The 16,389-nt window shown below is 39.7% G+C and overlaps 1 long non-coding RNA gene across 1 annotated transcript in view; it reads right to left on the minus strand.

Annotated features, from left to right (window-relative positions):
* Window positions 1–537: 537 nt before the first annotated feature.
* Window positions 538–16,389, minus strand: part of LOC124803087 — a 49,924-nt gene continuing 34,072 nt past the window's right edge. The window contains exons 2-4 of the long non-coding RNA XR_007017198.1: window positions 1,084–1,364; window positions 925–985; window positions 538–855 (exon numbers count right to left, since the gene is read on the minus strand). This is a non-coding gene — a long non-coding RNA (uncharacterized LOC124803087). The remainder of the gene's footprint in view (window positions 856–924; window positions 986–1,083; window positions 1,365–16,389) is intronic.

The raw sequence follows: 16,389 nt of genomic DNA on the forward strand, positions 1-16,389 counted from the left end.
AGTATATATTTCAAAGGCGTGTAAAATCCCACCATTACTTGTAATTGTAAATACCTTTATCCACCACTTATTTGCCTTATTTCATAAATATTGCTTCAGAGAGGATCACTCTTTGAAGGGGTTACTCAGTTCAACAACAGACAGATGTTCTTCGTGGGTTACTCCCCCCTTTCCAAATTGGAGATCAAATGATGAATTTTGAAGTGTGTTGTGATTTGGGTCATCTCTGGCCATCATATTGTCATTATTTATACAAAATGAATATATGATCATAATTTGTTAATGCCTACCCCCCCCCCCCCCCCCCCCCTGCAGTTCTTTCGACTCGACTATGTTCAGGCCAGTAGAAGCAACCAAATGTACACCAAAAATTTGTTTAATTTCTGCAGAAGTTGTATTGACACTACTTCCCGTTCTCCTCCTGTTCTTATCCACTCTATTTTTCATGTCATCAGAAAAAAAAAAAATTTTAATACTGTAGGTGTGTCGTGCTCAGGTGATTCGGTTACAGAACCGGTCAAATTGGATAAATCGTGATATGATTTCCCTATACAGCTGCTGGTTTTATTTTGTAGTTTCTTCATTATTTGAGCCAATGGAACATCAAATCATCACTATCACCATTACAAAGAGTAGGCCTAGTGGTAATTTCTGTTTCATTATCATTAGAGTCAAAAGACTGAGAAACAGGCTCAACTGGCAAACCATTACAAGGCTCTTCCCTCACTGCATCTGAGTCTTCCATTAGTCCACATTATTTTCAATCACTTCATCATCCAAATATTCCTGCAGTTTTTTGATACCATCAGAAGCTTCATCATTCATCATAATAACTTCTGTTGATAATTTAGACATCTGCAAAGGGAAATAAAATTGGTTTATTCACACAGTAATATTTTTTTACATAATCTCACTTGTACTTACCCCAAGATACTAATGTTCCCACTGTGTCCACATGGACCCATTTGTTTAGAAGCTTGTAATACTGAAAGCAATACATATAGTTCTCTGTAAAAGTACAATTCTTACAAAAGCATTTAAAGCACTCTACATATTTTTTAAATAAAAACACACAAAAGTTACCTAAAAAATAACATCACTTCATTAGCAGAACTGATGTAACAAATCCATGAATTCACTTGATTACGAGCTGGCAGAAATATCTTGTATGCTCATGATCCTGTTGTTGCTGCCATCTAGCGATGTGTACAAACCAGAACACAGTGGTGTCATGTGGAACCAGTGGGTTTTCACAGATACTTCAAAAATTTTGGGCGGGATATGGTTGATTATTGCAGTTTTCACTTACTCATGCACTTCTTGTTTATAACTTATGTTGCATGCAAAACTATGAAAGCAAACCCCTGTAAAAAAATAAGTGGTTTCAAAAAGAAATTAAGGCATATCTTTGGCAAAAAAAAAAAAAAAAAAATGTTATCATGACATGAAACAATAGGCAACTGAAACCACACTGCGAGCAGCAGCATCAGTGCATGATGGGAGTGGCTACTGGGTGGGGGTAAGGACGGGGCTGGAGTGTGGAGGGGCAGAGATAGTATGGTAGGGGTGGGGAACAGTGAAGTGCTGCAGGTTGATTGACTGCAGACATGTGCTTGTGCACGCGCGCGCGTGTCTGTCTATTGTTAATGAAGGCCTTAACGGCTGAAAGCTGTAATTATAAGAGTCTTTTTGCTGTGCCTATCTGCAACTCAGCATCTCCGCTATATGCTAAGTAGCAACTTTCCTTCTCATAATATTGTTACATTCCATCCTGGGTTTTCCTTTGTTTGATTATCATGACATGAATAACTTATCAGCCAGCCATACTTTATCATTCATGCTTTATACGTGTATTAGGTGGCTGGGGATCAATTTCCTTAAATCAGATGTACAGCCAATATTGTTGAACAAAAAGGAAGTTATTTATATTTTTTCAGGAATGCTTTGCTGTCATACATCTGTCTTCACGAGTCGGCATTCAATGAAATACCATCAGTCATTGTCACACAATAGTTTCTTACTTTGTGATTTCAAGAAGCTGGATATTCCATATGAAAACATAATTTTGTATCATCTGTTCATGAGATTTAGATTTCAACAAATATGTCAGCACCCCTGTTTAGTGCACTCAGAATTGCCCCTCACCAATCCCATTTAATAGTCAGTGCATGTCCATAATTCTTGTGATTAGTGTAAGAAATATGCCACTCTTTGTGCTTAGGAATGAGAAATTGAAGTTAAAACCATTAGTTTGCAAATTTGATGAGTTCAGCTTCAAATCTCCACCAGTTTAGTAATAATGATTTACGTTACTTTCTCTTTTTTTTTTAATGGCTGTTACTGTACGTGTTACATTATTTTCAGTTTTACATATGTCATAGTCACTGGATTCTGCAAAGAGTGATCTCTGGATGTACGAAGTCATCTGTCTACTTTTAAGTGCAGCACAGTTAAAAACTTAACATTAAGAAAGACCATATATTACAGTGCTAATTCTAATTACACAATAACCTAAAATATTAATTCAATTGTTTCTGTGAACATATTCTTCAACGAAGGAGGGGGAGTTGCCCAACAGAAATTTCTTAATTCAGTCTTTAACTCCACCATGATCCACATGGCATTTATGTACTCTGGTTGCTGAATACGTGTGTACCCAAGCGTCATCTCCATGTTTTTACTAATATTAACCTATTACAGTCTTTGTAGAGGTTATTTTTGGCCTTGTGTTATATTATTGCTTTTCACCCCTTTTTTTGTTTTTAAGAATAGAGAAAATAGGTAATGATAGAGGATTATTAATGAAACAGTTGTCAAAATACCAAGTCTTTTGAAGAGGTCTGTGCGGGATACTTCTACATCTACATAGATAAACCTCAAGCCACTGTACAGTGTGTGGCAGAGGATAACCTGCACCATAATTTGTCGTTTCCTTTCCTGTTTCACAAATAGAGCAAGGGCAAAGCGACTGTCTGTATCCCTCCGTATAAGCTATAATTTGTCATATCTTATCTTTGTGGTCCTTACGCACAACGTATGTTGGCGGCAGTAGATTCATTCAACAGTCAGCTTCAAATGCGGGTTCTGTAAATTTTCTCAATAGTATTTCTCGAAAAGAACATTGCCTTCCCTCCAGCGATTTCCATTAATGTTTCCGAAGCATCTCTGTAACACTTACGTATTATTCCAACCTACCGGTAACAAATGTATCAGCCCACCTCTGAGTTGCTTCGATTTCTTCCTTCAATCCGACCTGGTACAGATCCTAAACGCTCAAGCAGTACTCAAGAATAGGTCGCACCAGAGTCCTACATACAGCCTAATTTACAGGTGAACCACTCTTTCCTAAAATTCTCCCAATAAACTGAAGTCAACCGTTCGCCTTCTCTACCACAGTTCTCACATGTTTGTTCCACCTCATATCGCTTTGCAATGTTATGCCCAAATCCTTTAAAGTCTTGACTATGTCAAGCAGAACACTAGTAATACTGTATCCGAACATTAAGGGTTTGATCTTCCTATTCATATGAATTAACTTACACTTTTCCATATTCAGAGCTAGCTGCCATTCATCACACCAACTGGAAATTTTGTTTAAGTCATCTTGTATCTTCCTACAGTCACTCAGCTTTTTGACACCTTACTGTACACCACAGCATCATCAGCAAACAACTGCAGGTTGGTGACCACCCTGTCATTCAAATACATCCTGACAACCAAATAATTTATGTACATAGAGAACAACATAGGTCCTATCACACTTTCCTGGGGCACTCCAGATGATACCGCTGTCTCTGATGAACACTTGCCGTTGAGGACAACATATTGGGTTCTGTTATTTAAGAAGTCTTTGAGCCACTCACACGTGTGATACTTCACAGTTGACATCAGATATAATTATTTTAACATATTGTATTCTGAAAATACTCTCCCATCCAGTTGGGTTTTATCGTAATTCTTTAGTGGGTGAAAATATACAGAATAAACTAGTTTCTACATTTTTAAATCACATATAGCAGTAATTATGTGTACAGCATGTACGCATTATTGTGGCCAAGATAGACACAAAGCCCATGCCTACTACAGTAGTACAAGTTTATATGCCAACTAGCTCTGCAGATGATGAAGAAATAGACGAAATGTATGACACGATAAAAGACATTATTCAGGTAGTGAAGGGAGACGAAAATTTAATAGTCATGGGTGACTGGAATTCGTCAGTAGGAAAAGGGAGAGAAGGAAATATAGTAGGTGAATATGGATCGGGGGGAAGAAATGAAAGAGGAAGCCGCCTTGTAGAATTTTGCACAGAGCATGACTTAATCATAGCTAACACTTGGTTCAAGAATCATAAAAGAAGGTTGTATACCTGGAAGAATCCTGGAGATACTAAAAGGTTTCAGATAGATTATATAATGGTAAGACAGAGATTTAGGAACCAGGTTTTAAATTGTAAGACATTTCCAGGGGCAGATGTGGATTCTGACCACAATCTATTGGTTATGAACTGCAAATTGAAACCGAAGAAACTGCAAAAAGGTGGGAATTTAAGGAGATGGGACCTGGATAAACTGAAAGAACCAGAGGTTGTAGAGTGTTTCAGGGAGAGCATAAGGGAACAATTGACAGGAAGGGGGGAAAGAAATACAGTAGAAGAAGAATGGGTAGCTCTGAGGGATGAAGTAGTGAAGGCAGCAGACGATCAAGTAGGTAAAAAGACGAGGGCTAATAGAAATCCTTGGGTAACAGAAGAAATATTGAATTTAATTGATGAAAGGAGAAAATATAAAAATTCAGTAAATGAAGCAGGCAAAAAGGAATACAAACGTCTCAAAAATGAGATCGACAGGAAGTGCAAAATGGCTAAGCAGGGATGGCTAGAGGACAAATGTAAGGATGTAGAGGCTTGTCTCACTAGGGGTAAGATAGATACTGCCTACAGGAAAATTAAAGAGACCTTTGGAGAGAAGAGAACCACTTGTATGAATATCAAGAACTCAGATGGCAACCCAGTTCTAAGCAAAGAAGGGAAGGCAGAAAGGTGGGAGGAGTATATAGAGGGTTTATACAAGGGCGATGTGCTTGAGGACAATATTATGGAAATGGAAGAGGATGTAGATGAAGACGAAATGGGAGATAAGATACTGCGTGAAGAGTTTGACAGAGCACTGAAAGACCTGAGTCGAAACAAAGCCCCGGGAGTAGACAACATTCCATTAGAATTACTGACAGCCTTGGGAGAGCCAGTCATGACAAAACTCTACCATCTGGTGAGTAAGAGGTATGAGACAGGCGAAATACCCTCAGACTTCAAGAAGAATATAATAATTCTAATCCCAAAGAAATCAGGTGTTGACAGATGTGAAAATTACCGAACTATCAGTTTAATAAGTCACAGATGCAAAATACTAACGCGAATTCTTTACAGGCGAATGGAAAAACTGGTAGAAGTGGACCTCGGGGAAGATCAGTTTGGATTCCGTAGAAATGTTGGAACACGTGAGGCAATACCAACCTTACGACTTATCTTAGAAGAAAGATTAAGAAAAGGCAAACCTACGTTTCTAGCATTTGTAGACTTAGAGAAAGCTTTTGACAATGTTAACTGGAATACTCTCTTTCAAATTATGAAGGTGGCAGGGGTAAAATACAGGGAGCGAAAGGCTATTTACAATTTGTACAGAAACCAGATGGCAGTTATAAGAGTCGAGGGGCATGAAAGGGAAGCAGTGGTTGGGAAGGGAGTGAGACAGAGTTGTCGCCTCTCCCCGAAGTTATTCAATCTGTATATTGAGCAAGCAGTAAAGGAAACAAAAGAAAAATTCGGAGTAGGTATTAAAATTCATGGAGAAGAAGTAAAAACTTTGAGGTTCGCCGATGACATTATAATTCTGTCAGAGACAGCAAAGGACTTGGAAGAGCAGTTGAACGGAATGGACAGTGTCTTGAAGGGAGGATATAAGATGAACATCAACAAAAGCAAAAGGAGGATAATGGAATGTAGTCAAATAAAATCGGGTGGTGCTGAGGGAATTAGATTAGGAAATGAGACACTTAAAGTAGTAAAGGAGTTTTGCTATTTAGGGAGTAAAATAACTGATGATGGTCTAAGTAGAGAGGATATAAAATGTAGACTGGCAATGGCAAGGAAATCGTTTCTGAAGAAGAGAAATTTGTTAACGTCGAGTATAGATTTAAGTGTCAGGAAGTCGTTTCTGAAAGTATTTGTATGGAGTATAGCCATGTATGGAAGTGAAACATGGACAATAACTAGTTTGGACAAGAGGAGAATAGAAGCTTTCGAAATGTGGTGCTACAGAAGAATGCTGAAGATAAGGTGGGTAGATCACGTAACTAATGAGGAGGTATTGAATAGGATTGGGGAGAAGAGACGTTTGTGGCACACCTTGACTAGAAGAAGGGATCAGTTGGTAGGACATGTTTTGAGGCATCAAGGGATCACAAATTTAGCATTGGAGGGCAGCGTGGAGGGTAAAAATCGTAGAGGGAGACCAAGAGATGAATACACTAAGCAGATTCAGAAGGATGTAGATTGCAGTAGGTACTGGGAGATGAAGAAGCTTGCACAGGATAGAGCAGCATGGAGAGCTGCATCAAACCAGTCTCAGGACTGAAGACCACAACCACAACAACAACAACAACAACAACAACATATCTAGCTGAACGAAGGCACTTTATTAATTCTAGGTAGTGAATTTTCCAATTAAGATTGTGATCTATTTGTAGTCCCAAAAACTGTACAGTTTCTATCTGCTGTGTTGAGAAACCAGTGTTTTAGAGCTTACGAACTTCTACATACACTGAAGAGCCAAAGAAACTGGTACACCTGCTATATATACTTAAGAGCCAAAGAAACTGGTATACCTGCCTAATCTCGTGGAGGACCTCCAGAAGTGCCACAAAACGACAGGGCATGGACTCGACTAATGTCTGAAGTACTGCTGCAGGGAACTGACACTATGAATCCTCCAGGACTGTCCATAAGTTCATAAGAGTTTGACGGGGTGGAGATTTCTTCTCAACAGCATGTTGCAAGGTATCCAATATATGGTCAATAATGTTCATTTCTAGGGAGTTTGGTGCCCAGCAGAAGTGTTTAAACACAGAAGAGTGTTCTTGGAGCCACTCTGTAGCAATTCTGGATGTGTGAGGTGTCATATTGTCCTGCTGGAATTGCCAAGCCATCGGAATGCACGATGGACATGAATGCATGCAGGATGCTTATGTACATGTCACTTGTCAGACTCGTATCTAGAGCTATCAGGAGTCCCACATCACTCCAACTGCACACGCCCTACACCATTGAGGACGGTTCAATCCTGCGTCTGGCCATCCTGATTTAGGTTTTCCGTGATTTCCTTAAATCGCTCCAGGCAAATGCCGGGATGGTTCCTTTGGAAGGGCACGGCTGACTTCCTTCCCCATCCTTCCCTAATCCGATGAGACTGATGACCTCGCAGTTTGGTCTCTTCCCCCAAACAACCCAACCCGTATACCATTACAGAGCCTCCACCAGCTTGAACAGTCCCCTGCTGACAAGCAGGGTCCATGGATTCATGAAGTTGTCTCCATACCCATAAATGTACATCCGATCAATACAATTTGAAATGAGACTCATCTGACCAGGTAACATGTTTCCAGTCATCGACACTAATCTCGGTGCGGTCATCGAGGGTTCACGACTAGGCCTAATGCCCACATCTTTGCTACCTCGGAGATGCTGTGTCCCATTGTTCGTGTGCCGAGTATAACTCACATAAATCTTGATAATTTGCCATTGTAGCAGCAATAACCGATCTAACTACTGCGCCAGACACTAGTTGTCTTATATATGCGTTGCCGACAGCAGCACCGTATTCTGCCTGTTTACATATCTCTTTATTTGAATATGCATGCCTATACCAGTTTCTTTGGCATATCAGTGTATATTTCATTAACTTTTTTCGCCTGGTACATCATGTCGTATTGCTTCAAATTCTGAGGGCCTATTATAAAGCAATTTTTAGGTAAGTTCTTAACTGTAATCTGTCATGTCTAGTATTAGAAAATATTTTAACTTCTCATGACGATATCATGATTCATACAATAAAAAGTCTTAGGAAAGTTGCAAAATATTCCCTATGGCAGTACGTTAAGTGTTCAGATTCTGTTCAGTTGATAGTCTCTCTCTCTCTCTCTCTCTCTTTTTTTAAACTGTTTGCTACTAAGTATATTTTATTATACTAATTGTGTGTAAATTCTATTATTGTACAGCAGCATCTGTGATATTTTTGAAAACACTGGCAGTAATGAGATGAGGTGGTAATTTCTTTACTAATATTTTGTCTCTTTTTATGAGGTGGTTTAACAAGAGCTTGTTTAAGTTTTTCTGGTGAAGTACAATTGTGTAAAGATTATTACTTAATTAGCTCAATATGTCAGCATGTTCAGCTGAACAACGGTTATTTATTTTCGTACTGAGCTCATCATAACCACTTGAACATTCATTTTTCAAAGAGTTAAAAACACTGAAAACTTGTTTTGGAGATGCAGTCTGGAATTCAATTTTATCCAGTTTGTTTTGGGAGGCTGTTCTTACAAACTGTTGATTATCTACAAATGAATTGTCCAAATCTAAATTCTCTGCTACAAATTTTTGTGCTCTTTTTGATATATTCATTACCTACCTTTAAAGAAATTCCTTCATTCCCTAGATTTGTTTATCCTGTCACATATTTTACTGTGTTCCATATAGCTCTTATTTTGATGCTGGAGGTGCTTCTTTTTAAGTATATACATTTTGATCTTCTGATGACTTTGCTTAAAATTTTACTGTACAGTTTCTAATATGATTTAACTTGGTTGTAATCCCTATCCCTTGATGCTAAGGAGAGTCTTCTCTTAGTTTAATGTGGTTCTGTGATTCATATACAGTGGAACACAGTCTTTAAACATTGTTCCATTTTTCTTAATAGTGGCCAGTCAGTTTGCCCCAATAGCTTAATGACATGATTACTTTGTTACAAAATATCAGATGTTGTCTTTGTATATATGAATATGCTTGCAATTTGGCTGCTATGGAAAGGAGTTTGCACAAGACTAGGAGGCTTGAACCAGAGTGAGATGGTTCTGACTTCCTGGACTTTGCCACAGGGATGAGAATTGTAGGGTCTTCTAAATGAGGCAAAGGTGCACCACACACAAGGGGCTGCTATTTAGGTGGATGACTTGTGTGTGGGAGGCACACAAGAATATTTTAGCTTAGGCAACTCTCCATCCAGTCTGCATATTAGCTGTAGGAGATCCTACAGTATTAGCGTGAAACCAAAAAAATCACACCAACTGGTGAAATAATTATAATCCTTCACAATGAAGTCCCAGAGTTTGAAGCAGTACTAAAAAGCAGTGGAGCTCATATTCTACTTGGCACAGAAAGCTGTCTAAAATGGTTAATCTAAGTGTGTATTGATAAGATAGGCTATGGAAGATCAATTGACCAAGATATATCAAACATGTGCATAATCTTGTAACGGAATCCTTTGCCGCCAGACTCACTCTCAGGTGTAAGTGAAAACTTAAGAGAGACCCTCAACTCACTAATACATATGTTCCTCCCTCATCATAGTTTTATTATTGAAGAAAACTTTAATCATGCAACAACCAATTGGAATAATTTCAGTTTTATGAATGATAAGTGTGATGAGACATCATGCAAAATAATACTAAATGCTTTTTCTGAGAACTACTTGGAACAAATAGTTCACAGACACCCCGAGATGCAGGTCTTTTATTACATGTAATGGAAGGGAGAGGGGGGGACAGATCAGACCTTTATGTGGATGTTGGCACTAGTATCAGTAACCATGAGACAGTTGTAACAAACATAACTAAAGAACAAAGGGCAGCTAAAACAAGTAGAAAGATTTACATTTTCATTAGGGGAAGCCATGACATACCTTAAAGAAGAACTCAAAGCATTTACATCTGAACAGGAGCAGGTAGGGGAACTGTAGCTCATGTTTAAAAGAATAGTAGAACATTCACTTGGTAGATTGGTACCGAGAAGGATAGTTCATGATGGGAGGGACACTCCATGGCATACACTCCCTGTAGTGAAACAGCAATTACAGTATGATAAGCACAAAACAAAGCACAGGGCTATAGATAGAGAGATCATAAAGGTAACACATTTGGCAGTCAAAAGGGTAATGTGAGAACTTTTCAGTGATTACCATAAGCAGAAAGGTACCCCACAACGCCCAAAGAAATTCAGATCACATTTAACTTTTGTGCCACTGACAGCCTTTATATCCTTAATTCTCTGTGCATGAGTTTAGATGCACTTCTTTGTCCAAGGGCGACTGCACCTTTTTGTTTGTGTGTCTCAGTGTTGCTAGTTCGTGACTACTATCTTGTGGAAGAGGTGTTGGGTTTGATTTGTAGGATTTGGAGGTCTTCTTTGGTATTTGTAAACCAGGGCAAAGTGGTTTTTGGTTTTAAAGTGGAAGATCTTGATCAAACTTTTCCCATCCATTCTTTTGTTTTGATGAGACCATTTTTGTGGATGGTATCTGTGATTTTCTCTGCTATGCCATAGACTTCCTTGTTCGATCTTTTTTGGTGGATAGTTTAATTCTTAAATTTCTTGTGTGTTTTTGTATGCTTGCATAAATACATTCTTAAATTCATTGTGCATTTTTATATTTGAGATGTTAGTCCGGTATTTTAGTATCTGTATAGTGTATACACCATTTTTAATGCATTTATTATTTGTTTTGATCGTGATCGTTGACCACAGCAGTCTGTTGCCATCTTCCGCTGGTGATGCACAGTAGCAAGGCACATATTTAATGTAAGTGGGTAGAGAAAAGATCTACTCAACCAAGTGGGACAGGACAACACATATATAAAAAAAGGTTTCACATATGCGAGATTTGGGAGCCAGTGATTCCTCCTTCTGGCAGAAGGACTGAAAGGGTAGGAAGAGGGGTGAAGGAAAAGGACTGCAGGGGTTTAGGAAAAGGGGTAGAGTTCAGAAAAGTCACCCAGTACCCTGGGATGAGAAGGAACGATTGATTGTTGGGGATTGCACAGGGTGGGATTTGAACACCTGAGAGCTTAAATGTGGATCACAGGATAATATGCAAGAAAGAGATTATTGCTAAAACATGATGCATGAGTGAAAAGATAAGAACATTGAATGCAATAGAGGTGGGAGGCGGTGGTCAAAAATAGACAGCTCAGAAAATTAAAGATGTAGAAAACTAAAATGAAGTGAAGAAAGGGGTAGTTACTGTGAAGAAATGCTGAGACAGAAGAAATTATTGTAAATTAAGGCCAAGTGGGTGGCGAGAATGAAGGACATGTTTTAGTGCTAGTTCCCACCTGTGGAGTACTGAGAAATGTGTCTGGAGGAAGAATCCAGATGGTGTGTGTGTGGTGAAACAGGCACCGAGGTCATGACTGTCACTCTGTAGAGCATGCTCTACAATGGGATATTGTGTGTTCCTGGTATACACCCTCTGCCTATGCCAACTCATCCTAAATGATAACTTGGTGGTAGTCATGATGCTGTAAAAGGCCAAACAGTGTTTATGTAACAGCTGGTATATGACATGTCTTTTCATAGGTGGCTCTCCCTTTGGTAGTAAATGTTTTGCTATTTACAGGGCTGGTACAGGTGGTGGTAGGATGGTGCAAAGGGCAAGTCTCACAGTGGGGACAGTCACAGGAGTAGGAGCCGTAGGGTAGGGAGAAGGGTGCAAGAGCATAGGGTCTGACAAGAATATTGCAGAGAATGGGAAGGCGACAAAAAGCTGTTCTAGGTGTTGTGGGAAAAATCTCAGACAAAATGGCAGGGCATGATTTTAGGAAGTCATGGCCTTGTCATAGAAGCTGATTAATTCATTCAAGACCAGGATGATACTGAGTGACAGTGGTGTACTCTGAAGTGGTTTTTTGGAGGGATCAGCAGTATCAGGATTGGATGTGATGGCCCAGGAACTCTGCTTTTGAACTGGGCTGGTGAGGTAATTATGTCCAGTGAAGGCTGAAGGGAGAGGTATAAAGAGCCAGTATCTGAACAAATATGTTAGCCTCTAATGCTAAAGCTGTATAGGAAGGAATGTTTGACATGGAAAGGATGGTAACTGTCAAAATGCAAGTACTGTTGTTGGTTAGTAGGTTTAATGTGGACAGAAGTGAGTAGCTGGCCTTCAGTGATGATGAGATCAACATCAAGGACAGTAGTAAGGGTTTTGGAACCATGTTAAATTTAACTGGGAGAATGTATTTAGAGATTCCAGGAATTTTAACATGTCAGATTTCCCATGGGATTGTACAGCAAAGATGTCATCAATGTATCTAAACCAAACCAGGGGCTGAAGATTTATTGGTCCCAGGAAAGCTCCCTCCAAGCAACACGTGGCATAGGCAGGAGCCATCCAGGTTCCTAAGGCTGTACTCCTGATCTGTTTGTATGTCTGCCCCTCAAAGGTGAAGTTATTGTTGGTAAGTGTAAAGTTAATTAAGGCAAGCAAGAAGAATGTCGCATGTTTGGAATCAAGTGGGCGCTGTCTGAGGAAATGTTCAGCAGCAGACACACTATATATGTGGGGGGATGTTGGTATAGAGAGAGATGGCATCAATGGTGACAGGCAAGTTGTGTGGTGGGAGTCGGACAGGCACAGATCTCAGGAATCTAGGAAGTGATTTGTGGCTTTAATACAGGAGGGAGGTCTTTGTAATATGGGTTGCAGGTGTTGATGAACTATGGCGCATATACTGTAGGTGGGTGATTTGAAACCAGCAACTATAGAACAATCAGAATGTTGGGTTTGTGGATCTCAGGAAGAAGGTAAAAGGTGGGGGTGCGTGGTTTGGTTGGGTAAGAAGTTCTGTGGATTGAGGCAGATGCTGATGTAGAGATGTCAGACAGCTAACACAGACCATCACTAACATACCCCTGTTGATCAAGTATAACAGTGGTAGACCCTTTGTCTGTAGGAAGGACAATGATGGAGTCACCAGCTTTTAGGGAATGCAGAGCCTGGAGTACTGCAGAGATGGATGTGAGGAATTCATGGAAGGCTTGTAAGGGATGATTTTGAGGTAGTGGCAGTGGATCAAGTTGAGATTGCGGTCAGACCTGTTTACAGCAGGGTTCAGTGTCAGGTTTGCTGTTGGAAAGGTTTTGAGATTGGGTTGCAAAGTGATATTTCGAGTTGGCATTACGTGTGAAGGAAAGTATGTCCTTCACCAAAGTAGCACGATTAAATGCAGGTTTAGGGCTGAATATGAGACCCTTAGATAACACAGATAATTCAGGAGGGGAGAGTGCTTTAGATGAGAGGTTGAGAACACTGTACTGTTGTTACTGTTTCTTGTTACTATGAGTTGTTATGGGTCTGGGAGGCAGTGGTGAAAGCTGGGAGATGTTGAAGAGGTTGGCCAGTCTCAGTTTGTAGGAGAGGAGTGGTGGATGGTTGTGTGGCTATTCAGGGAGATGCAGAGGGACAGGAAGGGGAACTGCACTGTTGAGTTATTTACGAGAAGGTGGGATAGCTTTCTGAGGTAATGTCTTGCATGTTGTTGCAGTTTGCAGTTGGCTTGGAGGATGATGTCATCCAAGGAAACATGAGGGGCAGATAACTGCAGGATTTTGCAGAAGGAGGGAAGTCTGGTGGAGTGGAAATTGTTAGGTGGAGCATACAGGGCACAGATTAGCCACGAAAGTATAAGAGATTGCTGTATCTTAAACTGTAAAAGAGCCTGGTGTAGAGTAGGATTTGCATCCACAAACAAGGACTTTCAATGTTAGGCTTTTGGGAGTAACTCCAAGGGACTAGCAGGTTTCAAGAAACAGAATGTGGTGCCTTATTTTTGATAGTAGCAAAGCATGTTTTCGAAAAGAATGGATATAATATGTGATGGGATTCATCATGGCAAGAGAGGACGGTTTGGAGTTTTAGAAATGGTGGGAATGGCAAAAATGAGAATAAGAGGATGGCAAAAATAGAAAAATGGAAGAAAACCAAAGTAAAAATTTGGAAAATTCAGAAAAATTCATACAAAAATCATAAGAACAGAGAAGGGTTAACAAGATGTACTGAGCAGGTGAGAATTTCTCACTAGAGAAGTGGCCTATACGATACTAGTGCTACAACACGTTTCTGGCCTTAATTTACATTAATTTCTTCCATCTCAGCAGATCCTCACAGTAACTACTCCCTTATTCACTCCATTTTAGTTTTGAACATCTTTCATTTTCTGACCTGATATTTTTCACTGCCTCCTCACAACTCTGTTACGTACAATGCACTTAGTTTTTCACTCTTATTAACTCATGCATGATGTTTTAGCAGTAATCTCCATCTTGCATAATACCCTGTCTGCCCCTTTAAGCTCTCAGGTTTTCAAATCTCGTCTGGTGCAGTCGCCAACAATCAGTCTTCCCTTCTCATCTCGTCTGGTAAGTCTCCCCTGACCCAGGGTTCTAGGTGACTTTTCCAAACTCTACCCTTTTTCCTAAACCTCTCTAGTTCTGTTCCTTCATTCCTTTTCTTTCCCCTTCAACCCTTCCGCCAGGAGGAGGAGCCACTGGCTCCGAAAGCTTGCATACATAAAACCTTTTTTTTTTATGTGTGTTCTCCTGCTACCACTTGCTCAGTAGATTTTTTTTATCTAGATCCAATTACATTATATTGTCAAAAACTGATTATTTTCGTTGTTATATTAAGGCACATATTTTCCAGGTTTTCATAGTTTAGTAGTAGTACGGATAAGAGGGGTGTGTGTGTGTGTGTGTGTGTGTGTGTGTGTGTGTGTGTGTGTGTGTGTGTGTGGAGCTCACAATTTTGTAGCATTGTTCCTTGAATTGACCGGGGTCCTTCAGTTTGGAGTCAAGTGGAAGGTCTCAACAAAATGGCTCTATTGATTCCAAAACTCTTGGTTGCAGATTTCTGGATCTGTATTATAGGGCGGAGAATTGTAGGACTACCTTGGGAGGTCAGAGGAGCACTACATAAAGGAAGCAGCTACTCGGGCAGCAGAGTACTTGTGAAATTCCTATGAGGTCTTTTTAGGCTAAGAGGAACTTCGAGGGCCTCAACTCAACAAGTTGATGCACAGAGAGCAAAATCAAATTACTTACAAGGTAAAGACACTTCAACTGTCAAAATTTTGACAATAAATTGCCCAAGTATTTGTAACAAAGTTCCTGAATTCACTGCATCATGCCTAAATTATTCTCGAAACCAAGAGGTGGCAGAAACCCGAAGTAGAAAGCTTCTATATATGTAGCAAATATGTAGCAAAGCAGGAAACATTTATCGAAAGGACAGACAAGAGGCCAGAGGAGGGGAGGTGTTCATTGCTGTCAACAAAAATATTGTGTCTACCAAGATTAAAACAGAGTCTGACTGTGAAGTTACCTGAACATGCGTAGCAGGCCTAGGTCAACTAAAGTTAACTATCGAATTACGCTGTAACATGTAAATATATGAAACTGCATCCAGTCACTTCTCTCAATAATCATTTATTGTTCCATAAACCGGTTTGCGAACCTTTTCAGGTTTCTGGAAGTTACCGTTACTATTTCTAACATAATGCTGGGTGCTGGCTCTGTGACAAGAAGATGGAACATGCTTTAATGTATCACCAGGATTATTGTTTATATGTCAATATAGATGCAAAATTTTAGTTTTGTATTATTATTATTGATTTAAGCCCGCTAAGGAATGCTTATGACTAGTTCTTCTTCGATGCTCTCTTCCGTTCCCAATATCTCTTGACCCTGCTGATAATTTCCCCTTCAATCTCCTGTGAAAAGGGCTTCCAACATTTAGGGATCTAGGTGGTGAGGTTCAAGACTCTACCATAGCACAAAATTTGGAACGATCATCTACCCTCACAATCACAGATCCTAGCGGAATCCAAGTCCTTTAGTACTTCGTTAAGCCACAGGCTTCCAGTCTTGTAGCTTTTAACCAATGGGAAGATCTTCTTCGTACACCTATTGTTGTTCATTCATTGTAGATGCCCATAGAACTTGAGCCTCCTACGTTGCGGACTGGTGCTGGCATCACAAAGTGAAAAACTAAAATTTTGCATCCATATCGACAGATAAATAATACTCATGGCGATACATTAAAGCATGTACCATCTTCTTGTCACAGAGCCAGCACCCAGCATTCCACTAGAAATAGTGATGTAACTTCCAGAAAACCATCCTAAGATGAACTTGAGAAAGTTCAAAAACTGGTTCATGTAATAATAAATAACCATTCAAATAAGTGACTGGTTGCAGTTTTATGTATTACATTCAATTAACAGAAATGGGATCTAAAATATCCATAATGGATAAGCTTAATCTTACACTGTAACAGTTTT

The sequence above is a fragment of the Schistocerca piceifrons genome, chromosome 6 (assembly GCF_021461385.2).
Source record: "Schistocerca piceifrons isolate TAMUIC-IGC-003096 chromosome 6, iqSchPice1.1, whole genome shotgun sequence".
NCBI lineage: Eukaryota > Metazoa > Arthropoda > Insecta > Orthoptera > Acrididae > Schistocerca > Schistocerca piceifrons.